Here is a 15,781-nt window from a genome sequence, read left to right as displayed (position 1 = left end):
CCAGTGGTCACTATGTGCTACTTCATTAACCAGTAGTCCATTATTAACTGGAATTGTGTTTTCAGGTTTTATATACAGCCCTTCTTGTGTAAACAATTTTAAATGTATTTATTGTTATTATTATTTTTTACATATATTATTTTTCTTATCTATAAACTGTGACTTAATTGACACATCTAAAATTATGTCAACAAAACAGCTAAAATGAGTAATAAATAATGATAAATGGGTTATAGCGCTTTTCTACCTTCAAGGTACTCAAAGCGCTTTGACAGTATTTCCACATTCACCCATTCACACACACATTCACACTGATGGCGGGAGCTGCCATGCAAGGCGCTAACCAGCACCCATCAGGAGCAAGGGTGAAGTGTCTTGCCCAAGGACACAACGGAGGTGACTAGGATGGTAGAAGGTGGGGATTGAACCCCAGTAACCAGCAACCCTCCGATTGCTGGCACGGCCACTCTACCAACTTCGCTACACATTTTCTACCGCTTGTCCCTTATGGCAGTGGTGCCCAACCTTTTTGTAGCTGCGGACCGGTCAACGCTTGGTCAACACTTGAAAATTTGTCCCACGGACCAGGGGTGGGGGGTTTCATAAAGAAATACAATCAGGTGTGGTTACGGACTGTATCCCTGCAGACTGTATTGATCTATATTGATATGTAATGTATATATTGTGTTTTTTATGTTCATTTAATAAAAAATAATAAAAAATAAATAAATAAATAAAAAAAAAATATATATATATATATATATATATATATATATATATATATATATATATTTTTTTTTTTTTCTTTTGCGGCCCGGTACCAATCGGTTGTTGGGGACCACTGCCTTATGGGGTCACAACCTTCCAAAATATATATATTAGGATTACCATGAAAAGTATTGTACATTCATTTTTATAAAGGATATCATTTATATATATATATATATATATATATATATATATATATATATATATATATATATATATATATATATATATATATATATATATATATATATATATATATATATATATATATATATATATATATATTGACTCTACATGCTCCTTTACTGCTGTTATTCGGTCAGTAAAGAGGTAAAATTCCAGGTAAAATGAAAAAAAGTAATTTTAATAAATAATAAAAATAGTACAATAAATTAATAAAATAAAAAAAACAATAATTCTAAGTAAAAGAACTACAGAAAAAGGGACGTACCTTGAAGGTAGAAAAGCGCTATACAAGTACAAACCCCGTTTCCATATGAGTTGGGAAATTGTGTTAGATGTAAATATAAACGGAATACAATGATTTGCAAATCCTTTTCAACCCATATTCAGTTGAATATGCTACAAAGACAACATATTTGATGTTCAAACTCATAAACTGATTTTTTTTTTTTTGCAAATAATAATTAACTTAGAATTTCATGGCTGCAACACGTGCCAAAGTAGTTGGGAAAGGGCATGTTCACCACTGTGTTACATGGCCTTTCCTTTTAACAACACTCAGTAAAGGTTTGGGAACTGAGGAGACACATTTTTGAAGCTTTTCAGGTGGAATTCTTTCCCATTCTTGCTTGATGTACAGCTTAAGTTGTTCAACAGTCCGGGGGTCTCCCTTGTGCTATTTTAGGCTTCATAATGCGCCACACATTTTCAATGGGAGACAGGTCTGGACTACAGGCAGGCCAGTCTAGTACCCGCACCCTTTTACTATGAAGCCACATTGATGTAACACGTGGCTTGGCATTGTCTTGCTGAAATAAGCAGGGGCGTCCATGGTAACGTTGCTTGGATGGCAACATATGTTGCTCCAAAACCTGTATGTACCTTTCAGCATTAATGGTGCCTTCACAGATGTGTAAGTTACCCATGTCTTGGGCACTAATACACCCCCATACCATCACAGATGCTGCCTTTTACACTTTGCGCTTATAACAATCCGGATGGTTCTTTTCCTCTTTGGTCCGGAGGACACGACGTCCACAGTTTCCAAAAACAATTTGAAATGTGGACTCGTCAGACCACAGAACACTTTCACACTTTGTATCAGTCCATCTTAAATGAGCTCAGGCCCAGCGAAGCCGACAGCGTTTCTGGGTGTTGTTGATAAACGGTTTTCGCCTTGCATAGGAGAGTTTTAACTTTCACTTACAGATGTAGCGACCAACTGTAGTTACTGACAGTGGGTTTCTGAAGTGTTCCTGAGCCCATGTGGTGATATCCTTTACACACTGATGTCACTTGCTACAGCCTGAGGGATCGAAGGTCACAGGTTTAGCTGCTTACGTGCAGTGATTTCTCCAGATTCTCTGAACCCTTTGATGATATTACGGAGCGTAGATGGTGAAATCCCTAAATTCCTTGCAATAGCTGGTTGAGAAAGGTTTTTCTTAAACTGTTCAACAATTTGCTCACACATTTGTTGACAAAGTGGTGACCCTCGCCCCATCCTTGTTTGTGAATGACATGGAATCTACTTTTATACCCAATCATGGCACCCACCTGTTTCCAATGTGCCTGCACATCTGTGGGATGTTCCAAATAAGTGTTTGATGAGCATTCCTCAACTTGATCAGTATTTATTGCCACCTTTCCCAACTTCTTTGTCACGTGTTGCTGGCATCAAATTATTTGCAAAAAAAAATGTTTATGAGTTTGAACATCAAATATGTTGTCTTTGTAGCATATTCAACTGAATATGGGTTGACAATGATTTGCAAATCATTGTATTCCGTTTATATTTACATCTAACACAATTTCCCAACTCATATGGAAACGGGGTTTGTATAACCCATTAAAAAAGAAAGAAAAAAAAGTAATACAATACTAGTACTGACTGAATTTGGGATTAAAGTTTTGAAGAAATAAATAATTTGATTATAATATTTTAAAAATGTTCATCTTTGACATTCTGACAATAAAATTACATTTGTTTCCGAATATTGTTTTTTTTTAACGTTAATTTAAATAATGCAATCAGATAACAATCTGTGATTAATCATGATTGTTCCAAGTTTAAAAGTCTAATAATCGTATTTAAAAAAAAAAAAAAATCACTTAACAATAACCTGTGATTTCAGCCATTTACGTGCAAACATTAAAATAACACTGTTAGTCATTTGTGCTGTAGTTTTGTTGTTTGTTTGTTTACTGTTTGATTGTTTTGAAATGATTCTAAAATACATTTTCTGACTGGTGACGTCATCCAGCCCTCCCAGCCCCTCCCACCTTGACAAAATCTCCCCAAACTTGTCTCATTTAAAAGCTATAATCCATTAATGATCACAATACATGAATGTAATAGTTTAAAACACACAGTGTGCACTAAAGTTATATATTTAAATGTTAATACAGTCAGCCATTGTCCACGGCACAACAAAAAATAAAACATACACAAATGATTTCAACTACTTTATTAATTTTTCAATTGAAGATACAGTAAAGTCCTGTAATATAATATGCATTAAAAATATATTATTACTGTTTTCTATTCAAACAGTTATGCTTTGGAGCACAAATAACTATAAAATGTAACAAATAGTAATAATGTAAAAATCAAGGATAATTAAACATAAAATTTGTCCTTCATGGCCTCAAATAAACAATTAAAATGGACTACAAATACAAGAAATAACACAACATTCCAGTGAAATGGATATTCAACATTGAATAAAAACATGTTCTTCCTCCTCATGTGCTCAGATTATATTTATGTTGCCATAAATGCTGAATCAAATCAGAAATACACGATTCGATTTAGCTGCGAGGACCAATATCACCGCTAGATGGGAGCAGAATCACTTAATACAACCCATGTGCTAATTTGACGTCCTGACTGTAAACAATACAACAGATGTGTGACGACGATTATGACGACATTCTGTGTTCGATTTATAATCGTCTTCAAAACTAACTCTCATTAAAAGTTATTATTTATGGCGGTAAAAAAGAAGACCTACTGTGGAGTTAACCAGGACATTTTAGACATTTTTAAACATTTAAAAAAATAAAATAATAAAAAATCTTAGTTCATGGTTGGATCTGAAGTTCATGAAAATAGTGAATGTGTGGAAAGTAAAGAATGAATGCAACATGACGTAAGAGTGCGTAAGATGCTGAAACACAAACAATTACACAGAAAATGCTGCTGATGAGGGAGACCATCAAATACAAAACCCAAAAGCAGTGAAGTTGTCACCTTGTGTGAATGGTAAATAAAAACAGAATACAATGATTTGCAAATCCTTTTCAACTTATATTCAATTGAATAGACTGCAAAGACAAGATATTTAATGTTCACACTGAGAAACTTCACTTTTTTTGCAAATAATCATGAACTTAGAATTTAATGGAAGCAACACATTGCAAAAAAAATTGACACATGGGCATTTTTACCACTGTGTTACATGGCCTTTCCTTTTAACAACACTCAGTAAACCTTTGGGAACTGAGGAGACACATTTTTGAAGTGGAATTCTTTCCAATTATTGCTTGATGTACAGCTTAAGTTGTTCAACAGTCCGGGGGTCTCCCTTGTGCTATTTTAGGCTTCATAATGCGCCACACATTTTTAATGGGAGACAGGTCTAGTACCCGCACTCTTTTACTATGAAGCCACACTGTTGTAACACAGGGCTTGGCATTGTCTTGCTGAAATAAGCAGGGGCGTCCATGATAACGTTGCTTGGATGGCAACATATGTTGCTCCAAAACCTGTATGTACCTTTCAGCATTAAAGGCCTACTGAAAGCCACTACTAGCGACCACGCAGTCTGATAGTTTATATATCAATTATGAAATCTTAACATTGCAACACATGCCAATACGGCCGGGTTAACTTATAAAGTGCAATTTTAAATTACCCGCGAAACTTCCGGTTGAAAACGTCTCGGTATGATGACGTATGCGCGTGACGTCACGTAGTGAACGGAAGTATTCGGACCCCATTGGATCCAATAAAAAAAGCTCTGTTTTCACCACATAATTCCACAGTATTCTGGACATCTGTGTTGGTGAATCTTTTGCAATTTGTTTAATGAACAATGAAGACTGCAAAGAAGAAAGCTGTAGGTGGGATCGATGTATTAGCGGTTGGCTGCAGCAACACAACCAGGAGGACTTTGAGATGGATAGCAGAGGCGCTAGCCGGCGACCTCACCTTGACTTCCTCCGTCTCCGGGCCGCCGACCGCATCGATGATCGGGTGAAGTCCTTCGTCGCTCCGTCGATCGCTGGAACGCAGGTGAGCACGGGTGTTGATGAGCAGATGAGGGCTGGCTGGCGTAGGTGGATAGCTAATGTTTTTAGCATAGCTCGTCGAGGTCCCATAGCTAAGTTAGCTTCAATGGCGTCTTTAGCAACAGCATTGTTAAGCTTCGACAGGCTGGAAAGCATTAACCGTGTAGTTACATGTCCATGGTTTAAAGGCCTACTGAAAGCCACTACTACCGACCACGCAGTCCGATAGTTTATATATCAATGATGAAATCTTAACATTGCAACACATGCCAATACGGCCGGGTTAACTTATAAAGTGCAATTTTAAATTTCCCGCTAAACTTCCGGCTGAAAACGCCTTTGGAGGATGACGTATGCGCGTGACGTAGCCAGTGAAACAGAAGTATGGCTCCCCCATTGAAGCCAATACGAAATAGCTCTGTTTTCATGTCATTATTCCACAGTATTCTGGACATCTGGGTTGGTGAATCTTTTGCAATTTGTTCATTGCATTATGGAGAAAGAAGCTGAGCAAGCAAAGAAGAAAGTTGTCGGTGCGAAGCGGAGTATTTTGCGAGGGAAGTCAGCAACACAACACAGCCGGTGTTTCATTGTTTACATTCCCGAAAGATGCAGTCAAGATCGAAGAACTCGGACAACAGAGACTCTTACCAGGAGGACTTTGACTTCGATACACAGACGCCTGTAGAGAACTGGGACAACACAGACTCTTACCAGGATTACTTTGATTTGGATACACAGACGCAGACGCGGTACCGTGAGTACGCAGCTGCGCTTCCAAACATTTGATCGCTTGCTCGTACGTGCGCGTCACGTACGTAACTTTGTTTAAATATATAAGCTTTATGAACCTTGGGTTAGGTGAACGGTTCTTTGGGCTGAGTGATTGTGTGTGTTGTGCAGGTGTTTGAATTGTATTGGCGGGTTATATGGACGGGAGCTAGTAGCTAGGAGCTAGGAGCTAGCATAACAAACACCTAGGTGTTTTTATGCGGGATTCATTTGTGGCATATTAAATATAAGCCTGGTTGTGTTGTGGCTAATAGAGTATATATATGTCTTGTGTTTATTTACTGTTGTAGTCATTCCCAGCTGAATATCAGGTCACCCCCGGCTCTCACAGCATCTTCCCTATCTGAATCGCTTCCACTCCCCACTAGTCCTTCACTTGCACTTTCCTCATCCACAAATCTTTCATCCTCGCTCAAATTAATGGGGAAATCGTCGCTTTCTCGGTCCGAATCGCTCTCACTTCATGCGGCCATCATTGTAAACAATAGGGAACTTTGCGGAAATGTACAACTGACTACGTCACGCTACTTCCGGTAGGGGCAAGGCTTTTTTTTGTCAGATACCAAAAGTTGCGATCTTTATCGTCGTTGTTCTATACTAAATCCTTTCAGCAAAAATATGGCAATATCGTGAAATGATCAAGTATGACACATAGAATAGATCTGCTATCCCCGTTTAAATAAATAAAAATTCATTTCAGTAGGCCTTTAATGATTTTCTATCTATCCTTCCAGTCAGGGGTTTATTTATTTTGTTTCTATCTGCATTTAAGCACGATGCTATCACGTTAGCACCGTAGCTAAAGTGCTTCGCTTCGCCGATGTATTGTCGTGGAGATAAAAGTCACTGTGAATATTCATTTCACGTTCAGGACTCTCATTTTCAAGAGGATATAGTATCCGAGGTGGTTTAAAATACAAATCTGTGATCCACAATAGAAAAAGGAGAGAGTGTGGAATCCAATGAGCCAGCTTGTACCTAAGTTACGGTCAGAGCGAAAAAATATACGTCCTGCACTGCACTCTAGTCCTTGACTCTCACGTTCCTCATCCACAAATCTTTCATCCTGGGTCAAATTAATGGGGTAATCGTCGCTTTCTCGGTCCGAATCTCTCTCGCTGCTGGTGTAAACAATGGGGAAATGTGAGGAGCCCTTCAACCTGTGACGTCACGCTACTTCTGGTACAGGCAAGGCTTTTTTATCAGCGACCAAAACTTTATCGTCGATGTTCTCTACTAAATCCTTTCAGCAAAAATATGGCAATATCGCGAACTGATCAAGTATGACACAAAGAATGGATCTGCCATCCCCGTTTGAATAAAAAAAAATCATTTCAGTAGGCCTTTAACTTAGAATTTAATGGCAGCAACACATTGCAAAAAAAGTTGTCACAGAGGCATTTTTACCACTGTGTTACATGGCCTTTCCTTTTAACAACACTCAGTAAACGTTTGGAAACTGAGGAGACAAACTGTTGAATCTTTTCAGGTGGAACTCTTTCCCATTCTTGCTTGATGTACAGCTTAAGTTGTTCAACAGTCCGGGGGTCTCCGTTGTGGTGTTTTAGGCTTTATAATGCACCACACATTTTCAACGGGAGACAGGTCTGGACTACAGGCAGGCCAGTCTAGTACCCACACTCTTTTACTATGAAGCCACACTGTTGTAACACGTGGCTTGGCATTGTCTTGCTGAAATAAGCAGGGGCGTCCATAATAACGTTGCTTGGATGGCAACATATGTTGCTCCAAAACCTGTATGTACCTTTCAGCATTAATGGTGCCTTCACAGATGTGTAAGTTACCCATGTCTTGGGCACTAATACACCCCCATACCATCACACATGCTGGCTTTTACACTTTGCGCCTATAACAATCTGGATGGTTCTTTTCCTCTTTGGTCCGGAGGACACGACGTCCACAGTTTCCAAAAACAATTTGAAATGTGGACTCTTCAGACCACAGAACACTTTTCCACTTTGCATCAGTCCATCTTAGATGAGCTCGGGCCCAGCGAAGCCGGCGGCATTTCTGGGTGTTGTTGATAAATGGCTTTGGCGTTGCATAGTAGAGTTTTAACTTGCACTTACAGATGTAGCGACCAACTGTAGTTACTGACAGTGGTTTTCTGAAGTGTTCCTTAACCCATGTGGTGATATCCTTTACACACTGATGTCGCTTTTTGACGCAGTACCACCTGAGGGATCGAAGGTCCGTAATATCATCGCTTACGTGCAGTGATTTTTCCAGATTCTCTGAACCTTTTGATGATATTACAGACCGTAGATGGTGAAATCCCTAAATTCCTTGCAATAGCTGGTTGAGGAATGTTGTTCTTAAAACTGTTGGACAATTTGCTCAGGTATTTGTTGACAAAGTGGTGACCCTCGCCCCATCCTTGTTTGTGAATGACTGAGCATTTCATGGAAGCTGCTTTTATACCCAATCATGGCACCCACCTGTTCCCAATTAGCCTGTTCACCTGTGGGATGTTCCAAATAAGTGTTTGATGAGCATTCCTCAACTTTCTTTTTTGAAACATGTTGCAGGCATCAAATGCCAAATGAGCTATTTGCAAAAAATAACAAAGTTTTCCAGTTGGAATGTTAAATATCTTGTATTTGCAGTCTATTCAATTGAATATAAGTTGAAAAGGATTTGCAAATCATTGTATTCTGTTTTTATTTACCATTTACACAACGTGCCAACTTCACTGGTTTTGGGGTTAGTAGATAGGCAACAAGAAATGATGTTCAATGTTGCACTTCGAACCACAGAAACGTCGTAGGATTAGAGTACATCATAAATACAAGTAATTATTAGTGGTAATCATTTAAACATTAGTCATAGTTAATATGTTTTGTATCTGTTAGGCTACTTCAAAAATAATGAAGTTATTACTTCATTATTTTATGTAGAATAACACATTTATTGTTTTGGGAAGAGTCCTGTGCAGTTTCAATGAGGGTGTCCAAGGTGCGGCACGGGGGCCATTTTTTATGGGCTTTTAAAAATAATATTACAAAAAACCCCATTAAAAAATCGCAATAAAAGAGCAAACAGAAAAAGTTGCAATATTGATTCTAATAACATAAAGCTGCCATGCAGGCTGTTTTTGTTTTACTTTAAAACTTTCATTACTCAAAAAATATTAAAAACGTGTAATTGACAAGTCTGAAGTTGATCTAAATATTATAGCATTGAAAGTCAAAATAATATATATATTAATAAATTATTCATTTTTTAACACTTTTATAAGTGTGGGCATTTTGGATACCCAAACATTTATTTTGATTTTTTTTTCAAAAAAAAAAATAATAATAATAATGAATCTAAATCAATGTTTTGAATGATTTTTCTATCTTATGCTCCAATTTATTCACATCAAATATTCCACTTTGAAACATGAAATATATTAAAAATACAAATATTAATATATGACTTATTTTTAACACTTTAATGACTGGGACCCTTTTGGGTACCCGGGACCTTTAATGTTTACCAAAAATTAAGGGAAGTCGGAAATGTTACAAAATATGTTGTGCTGGTTTTGAGAATGACAAACATCGAAATATCCCCCGCACGTTTTCATTTTTCATTGTAAGTTTGGACCCCCTGATCTGGTTTGTGTACTTTGTCATGGAGGTGAAGTCAAGTTCATGAGCTGCACTTTTTTTGTGCCACTTTCTCTTCCACTTGATTCAAGAAGTCAAAGGTAAAACAAAAACATCAACAAAATGTTACAGTTTGCTCTGATATACTTTTTTACATCTCAAACATGTTTTAAGAAAAGGCAGAAAAAGTAATAATAATAATAATAATAATAATAATAATAATAATAATAATAATAATAATAATACTAATAATAATAATACAAATAATAATAATAATAATAATAATACAAATAATAATAATAATAATGAAATAAATAATAAAAATAATAATAATAATACAAATAATATTAATAATAATAAGTAAGCCTGAAGTGTCCAAACATTTTGCTCTGAGGGCCGCACACTGAAAATTCAAAACATTCAGCGATCATTTGGATATTTTTCATTTTCAAAACCAATACAATATATATATATATTTTTTAAATATATATACATGTATATATATATATATATACATTTACATGTACATATATATATATATATATATATATATATATATATATATATATATATATATATATATATATATATATATATATATATATATGTACATGTAAATGTATATATATATACATATATATATATATATATATATGTACATGTAAATGTATATATATATACATATATATATATATATGTATATATATATATATCATCCATCCATCCATTTTCTACCGCTTATTCCCTTCAGGGTCGCGGGGGGCGCTGGAGCCTATCTCAGCTACAATCGGGCGGAAGGCGGGGTACACCCTGGACAAGTCGCCACCTCATCGCAGGGTCAACACAGATAGACAGACAACATTCACACTCACATTCGCACACTAGGGCCAATTTAGTGTTGCCAATCAACCTATCCCCAGGTGCATGTCTTTGGAGGTGGGAGGAAGCCGGAGTACCCGGAGGGAACCCACGCAGTCACGGGGAGAACATGCAAACTCCACACAGAAAGATCCAGAGGCCGGGATTGAACTCATGACTACTCAGGACCTTCGTATTGTGAGGCAGACGCACTAACCCCTCTTCCACCGTGCTGTCCATATATATATATATATATATATATATATATATATATATATATATATATATATATATATATATATATATATATATGTGTGTGTGTATATATTCATATATATATATGTTTTTCAGTTTTGGCCTATAATTTAGAATTTGGCGCTTGGAACTTAGATGGAGTGACTCAGGGAGAATTTTCAGCGGGGTCTTCAGCACCACAGTCCAGTGAAGACTAAAGACGTCCTTCCCTCGTGAACAAGATCCTGGGACTAGGTTTACACTGCAGGACTAAGTGGCCCTAATCGTTTTTTTTTTTTTAAATCTGATTTTTCTAGCTGACTGTTTGCACTGCAAGTAAAATGTGATCGTTATCAGACTTTAGTATAAACGCATACAGGCCCCAATGTGGCCTTAATGTGGCCCCAATGTGGCCTTAATGTGACACCAGTGTGGCCATAATGCGAAACCAATGTGGCCCCAATGTAGCCTTAATGTGACCCCTATGTGGGCTTAATGCGACACCAATGTGGCCCCAATGCGGCACCAATGTGGCCCTAGTGTGAATCAACGTGTCCCTAATGTGGCCCCAATGTAGCCCCCAATATAGCCCCAAATGTGGTCCCAATGCGGCCCCATTGTGGCCTTAATGCGGCCCCAATGTGGTCCCAATGCGACACCAATTGTTGTGTATCAGAGAAGGGAAGGAGGCGACAACCAAGGCAGGACTGCGGTTTACAAGGTTTATTTGAAACCTTTGATGAATATGTGGCGTGTGTATGCTACTCAAAGTGAGTGAGTGTTGACTATGTGTAAAATTAATCATGTAAATGTTACCAAGGGTTGTTGTCTGTAAATGTTGGTTGCATCTTTCGTCGTTATCCAAGGGGGCAAGGCGAAGAGGCAGTTCGTGGACAGGCAAGTGGTCGTGGGCAAGAGCAGGGCAGCGTGGTCTGGGTCCGAGCAGGGAGGTCGTGGATCGAGGAGGGCTGTTAGGAATCCGGATGGGTGTCCAGTGACAAGGCACAATCACGGAGGACAGGGGAGTCACTGTGGAAATACAAAAGGGCATGAACCAGGGGGAAACACGGAGAGAGAGAGCAACCACAAGGACGAGGAAATCACTGGGAAAGGAATGCCAGACGTGATGCTTACTGGAAGGTTAGCGACGTTCTGGCAAAGGTTCCTCTGGTCCGCTGGTCTTTATGCCGCTGCCCCTCGTCAAGTCCAGGTGCGCTGATCAGTGATTGCTTGCAGACTTGTTGCTGTGTGGGCGTGTTGTGCTCAGCGCGAGCAGAGGCGTGTTTGAGCGTGTTGCCAGCAGAGGGGTTATCAGAGGTGCCTGCAGCTCCAGCTGCAGAGGAAACCTGGGATCGACTCCGCGTCATGACACCAATGTGTCCCCAATGTGGCCCGAATGCGGCACCAATGTGGCCCTTATGTGACTCAATGCGTCCCCAATGTGGCCATAATATGGCCCCAATGCGGTCCCCAATGTGGCCCCAATGTGGCCACAAACGTGGGCTTAATGCACTCCCCAATGCGGCCCAAATGCGGCCCCAAATGTAGCCCCAAATATGGCCCCAATGTGGCCCCAATTGAGGCCCCAATGTGGCCCCAAATGTGGCCTTAATGCACTCCCCAATGTGGCCATAATGTGGCCCCGATGCAGTCCCCAATGTGGCCCCAAATGTGACACCAATGCAGGCCCCAATGTGGTCCAAATGCGGCCCGATGCAGGTCCCTATGTGGCTCCAATGTGGCCCTACTGTCACCCCAAATGTGGCTCCAATGCAGTCCCCAATGTGGTCCAAATGCAGCCCCAAATACGACCCTAGCGTTGCCCCAATGCAGTCCCCAATGTGGCTCAAATGCGGCCCCACTGTGGCCCCAAATGCGACCCTAGTGTGGCCCCAATGCAGTCCCCAATGTGGCCCAAATGCGGCCCCGGTGCACGCCCCAATGTGGCCCCAATAAGGTCCCCATTGTGGCCCCGACGTCACTTGCATGCGTAGTTTGATAAAGTGAAAGCAAAGGAAGTTGACCGAGAGGAAGTCGTTACTACTACAAAATAAAATAAAGGTGGCCACACCTTAAAAATGAGTGTTTTAAACATGAAAATAAAGTAAAGTAATACAAAGTATGAATGGATGTGTAAAGTGTCATATGTTTTTTAATATTTGTATGGCTGTTAAGTAGAGGAGACACAGACATCAGTGTGGATCTACTTTAGATTTATTTTTCAACTCACATGTAAACAAATACACCACAGTGTCAATTCCGGTCCTTCAACAATCGCTATTTCTTCAGAATAAAAATAAATATTCATATATCACATATAGACTATTATCAGTGTACTATTGACAAGTGATGCACCACAAATTTGCTGGTCTTAAATATACTTTACTCACTAAAACCTGATGTTTGATGCAGCAAGAAGAGTGACGGTTCAAACAGGAAGTAGAATGGAAGAATGAATGCAAAGGTGAAGTCATGAACTCACCTGAGTCACACCTGCAGGTAGGATCCTGTCAATGTTCAACCAATCACCTCCTGCGGCAGTATTGATTGATTACCTTCTCTTTCTCAGCTTTCATCTTTCACTTCTTCTTTCAATTCCTTTAAACCTGCAAGTCGGTTGGGTCGCACATTTGGGGGGCGGGACTTGAAACTGGAGAGCTCACCTGTGTGAAGTTGCCCCCCCCCAGCCCCCCTTACCCCCTTGTCCAAATCTCCACAAACTTGTACCGATCCTTTGTGCTGCAAATATTTATTTGTCTATAATAGTCTTTATGTTATTAACATATCAATATTCATAACAAGCCGAGACTTCCTTCTCCCCAGCCACTTCGTCCAGCTTTTCCCGGGGGAATCACCAGGCGTTCCCAGGCCAGCCGGGAGACATAGTCTTCCCAACGTGTCCTGGGTCTTCCCCGTGGCCTCCTACCGGCCGGACGTGCCCTAAACACCTCCCTAGGGAGGCATTCGGGTGGCATCCTGACCAGATGCCTGAACCACCTCATCTGGCTCCTCTCCATGTGGAGGAGCAGCGGCTTTACTTTGAGCTCCCCCCGGATGACAGAGCTTCTCACCCTATCTCTAAGGGAGAGACCCGCCATCCGACAGAGGAAACTCATTTCGGCCGCTTGTACCCGTGATCTTGTCCTTTTGGTCATAACCCACAGCTCATGACCATAGGTGAGGATGGGAACGTAGATCGACCGGTAAATTGAGAGCTTTGCCTTCCGGCTCAGCTCCTTCTTCACCACAACGGATCGATACAGTGTCCGCCTTACTGAAGACAACGCACTGATCCGCCTGTCGATATCACGATCCACTGTTCCCTCACTCATGAACAAGACTCTGAGGTACTTGAACTCCTCCACTTGGGGCAAGATCTCCTCCCCAACCCGGAGATGGCACTCCACCCTTTTCTGGGCTAGAACCATGGACTTGGACTTGGAGGTGCTGATTCCCATCCAATCGCTTCACACTCGGCTGCGAACCGATCCAGTGAGAGCTGGAGATCCTGGCCAGATGAAGCCATCAGGACCACATCATCTGCAAAAAGCAGAGACCTAATCCTGGAGCCACCAAACCGGATCCCCTCAACCTAGAAACTCTGTCCATAAAAGTTATGAACAGAATCAGTGACAAAGGGCAGCCTTGGCGGAGTCCAACCCTCACTGGAAACGGGTCCGACTTACTGCCGGCAATGCAGACCAAGCTCTGGCACTGATCATACAGGGAGCGGACCGCCACAATCAGACAGTCCCCATACTCTCTGAGCACTCCCCACAGGACTTCCCAGGGTACACGGTCGAATGCGTTCCCCAAGTCCACAAAGCACTTGTAGACTGGTTGGGCAAACTCCCATGCACCCTCAAGGACCCTGCCGAGAGTATACCTGTAGAGCTGGTCCACAGTTCCACGACCAGGACGAAAACCACACTGTTCCTCCTGGATCAGAGGTTCGACTATCCGGCATAGCCTCCTCTCCAGTATACCTGAATAGACCTTACCGGGAAGGCTGAGGAGTGTGATCCCACGATAGTAGGAACACACCCTCCGGTTCCCCTTCTTAAAGAGAAGAACCACCACCCCAGTCTGCCAACCTAGAGGTACCGCCCCTGATGTCCACCCGATGTTGCAGAGTCTTGTCAACCAAGACAGCCCCACAGCATCCAGAGCCTTAAGGAACTCCGGGCGGATCTCATCCACCCCCGAGGCCTTGCCACAGAGGACCTTTTTAACACTGCTTCCTCATAAGAAGACGTGTTGGTGGGATTCAGGAGGTCTTCGAAGTATTCCCTCCACCGATCCACAACATCTGCAGTCGAGGTCAGCAGAACACCATCCCCACCATACCCGGTGTTGGCAGTGCACTGCTTCCCCTTCCTGAGGCGGCAGATGTTGGTCCAGAATCTCTTCGAAGCCGTCCGGAAGTCGTTATCCATGGCTTCCCCGAACTCTTCCCATGTCCAAGTTTTTGCCTCTGCGACCGCTGAAGCCGCACACCGCTTGGCCTGTCGGCACCTGTCCACTATCACAGGAGTCCTATGAGCCAAAAGAACCCGATAGGACTCTTTCTTCAGCTTGACGGCATCCCTCACCGCTGGTCAGCGGGTTCTAGGATTACCGCCACGACAGGCACCAACCACCTTGCAACCACAGCTCCAATCTGCGAGTTATGAATAATAACACATTAATAACATAAACACTACAATTCACAGACAAAAACATTGCAGCACAAACGTTTGGGGACATTTGATGAGGTGCCCCCCCAACTTCTATGGATAATAAAACGTTACTAATAAAATGTATAACAGATTGACAAAACAAAAGTAGCACAAAGGAATGGGATACATTTGGGGAGATTTTGATAAGATGAGGGGTGGGTCTGGTTATGAATAATAACACATTAATAACATGAAAACTTTAATTAACAGACACAATCATTGCAGCACAAACATTTGGTGAGATTTGGATGAGGTGTCGCCCAACTTTTATGGACAATAAAACCTTATACTAATAAAATGTATAACAGGTTGACAAAACAA

The sequence above is a fragment of the Entelurus aequoreus genome, linkage group LG14 (assembly GCF_033978785.1).
Source record: "Entelurus aequoreus isolate RoL-2023_Sb linkage group LG14, RoL_Eaeq_v1.1, whole genome shotgun sequence".
Lineage (NCBI taxonomy): Eukaryota > Metazoa > Chordata > Actinopteri > Syngnathiformes > Syngnathidae > Entelurus > Entelurus aequoreus.
Note: the sequence above shows the minus strand (reverse complement) of the source record.